Consider the following 2877-nt stretch of genomic DNA (forward strand, 5'->3'; position numbering starts at 1 on the left):
CCTATATATCTGTCCATCTATTTATCTATTTATTCATCTATAAAAGCTATATCTATCTTCCTATCTATCTGTCCATCTATTTAGTCTCTTTATTCGTCTACAAAAGATATATCTATCTTCCTATCTATCTGTCCATCTATTTATCTATTTATTCGTCTATAAAAGATATATCTATCTTCCTATCTATCTGTCCATCTATTTAGTCTCTTTATTCGTCTACAAAAGATATATCTATCTTCTTATCTATCTGTCCATCTATTTATCTATTTATTCATCTATAAAAGATACATCCATCTTCCTGTCTATCTGTCCATCTATTTATCTATTCGTCCATAAAAGATACTAACAAGTTTATCTTTTTTTTATTAAGTGTAACATGCATCTATCGATCAAATTAATTAATTAATCAGAATCTCAACTCATACACACTAATACTGACGAATTTTTCAAACTGAAACTCGACTGAAAAGGAAATGAATAAAGACAGAACTAAAGGAAAGGAAAGATGAAAAAGCGAATAAAGATGGGAAATAAGAATTTGATTAAAACCTGGATGAAAAAGATAATGGAAAAGAATACTAAGAAAGGTAATTCAACTTTGTTATTTCTGATTACACACAAACAGAGCGTGGAGACGAAGAAGAAGAAAGAGGAAGAAAAAAAAGGATAGAAAGACGGTGATGATGATAATGATAATGCAAATAAGAGAAAGAAAATTAGAGGAAGGAAGAAGTAAGAAAAACAGAAAAAATGAGGAAGTCAAGGAAAAAAACAAAGATAAGAAAAAATAGATGAATAGATACATTTATATACATAAAGATAAGTAGATAAACTGATAGATAGATAAATCGATACATAGATAAGTACATGCATAAATAAAGGAGTAAAATAAAGAAAAAAAAAAGTTTATAAGAAATACTAGATTTAAGGAACACTAAATTGCACACCGAGAGCCGAAACTTTGTGTAATTTAGTGTTCATTAAATCCAATGTTGCTTACACTCGCCATTTCTCATTCGCGATGTGAAAAAAAAACACGAAAAGAAGAAAAAAGAAGAAAAAAGAAGAGAAAAAAATCGGTGTATTCTAAGACCTTAGATGTCCTTTGTGGACTTTTAGTGGAATAAAAACTTTCAGCAGGTGGAGTACTAACTGAATCCAAGTGGAGGAATGACTCCGGATGCTGAAGAAAGGAAGGGAAGAAGGAAGGTGAGAAAGAGAAGAAAGAGGGGAGAGGGGGAGAGGGAGTAACGAAGGTATGGAGAAGGTGAGAGAAGGAGAAATGGAAAGAGGGAGGAAGGGAGAGAGAGAAAGAGAGAGAAAGAGAGAGAAAGAGAGTGTGAGAGAGAGAGAGAGAGAGAGAGAGAGAGAGGGAGAGAGAGAGAGAGAGAGAGAGAGAGAGAGAGAAGAAGATAGAGAAAGAGATAAATAGATAGATAGATGGAGAGAGAGAAAAAAAATAGATGGATAGATGTAGAGAGAGAAAGAAAGATAATGAGATAGACAGATAGAAAGATAGACAGAAAGACAAACAGACAGATAGGCAAATAGAGTGAGAGAGTGAGAAAAGAGGAAATAAATAATGAGAGAATGCGAAAGACAATGAGAATGAGAAAGAGGCAGAGAGAGAATGACACACACATAAACAGACTCTTAGCATCATCTGAAAAAAAACTTATTCTAATTTGACGCCATATAATTTGCATAATTATATCGATTCGTAATAGCTTAATTGTTTGAAATTAATTATTAAGGTTTTCATCGTGCATGGCTGAAGATTAGATCATCTTTCAATCAATATTATTTATATTTTTTGTCATTATGCAAGGTGATGCTTTCAACACTAATCTATTTTTGTCTACATTCCTTGCATCAAATTAAGAAAATAAAATCACATGATGATTTAAGGAGAGAGAATTTGGAAAAGGTATGCAGTGTATTGTATTATTTATTTCTGTATCACAACGTATCATACACTTTCTTTTCCTGAAAAAGTATGTAGCTCATCGTGTTTTCCTGTATCACAATGTATCACTTTTATTCTTTTATTTATTTTCCTACAAATAGATACTTCGTTGTGTCTGTTTAAATTTCTTTCCTTGATTCACAGACTCAATGTCGCCCCCTTTCCTAACCCCCCCTCTCTCTTCCCCTACCCCCACTCTCCCCCCTCCCTTTTTATCCTTTCCTCTCTCTCCATCCCCCCCCCTCCCCAACACCCAGTATACACCATTCGTACCTTCCTTATACAACAAATTTCGTTCATGACCCCTACCCTACTCCTCTCTCTCCCCCTCCAACCCAACCCCCTCCCTACCTTCTCTCTCCAGCTTCGCTCCACCCCTCCCCCTACCTTCTCCCTCTCCCAGCCAACCCCACCCCCTCCTCCCTACCCTCCCTCTCCCCATCTAACCCCACCCCCTCTCCCTACCCTCCCTCTCCCCATCAACACACCCCCTCCCCCATACCCTCCCTCTCCCCATCCCAACCCCTCCCCCTCTCCCCCTACCCTCCCTCTCCCATCAACCCCTCCCCCTCTCCCCTTACCCTCCCTCCTCCCCCATCCAACCCCACCCCCTCTCCCCCTCCCTCTCCCTCCCAACCCCACCCCCTCTCCCTACCCTCCCTCTCCCCACATCCAACCCCCCCCCCAACACAGACACTATGGCAGGCTTCCAGCAAACGTGAGAAGGCAGAAATGTCTTGCAGGAGGTCAGGCGAGGTAAATGATGACGTCATCATCTGTAAAATGGCCTCCTCCCTCTCATTGCCTCTTAACCCCCACCTCCCCTCTCCCCCCTTCCCCTTCCCCAACCCCCCCCCCCTCCTCCTTCACCCCCCAACTTCGCTGCCCGACTTATGAGGCAGGGGCCGAAG

Source organism: Penaeus vannamei, chromosome 2, assembly GCF_042767895.1.
Source record: "Penaeus vannamei isolate JL-2024 chromosome 2, ASM4276789v1, whole genome shotgun sequence".
In the NCBI taxonomy this organism is placed as follows: domain Eukaryota; kingdom Metazoa; phylum Arthropoda; class Malacostraca; order Decapoda; family Penaeidae; genus Penaeus; species Penaeus vannamei.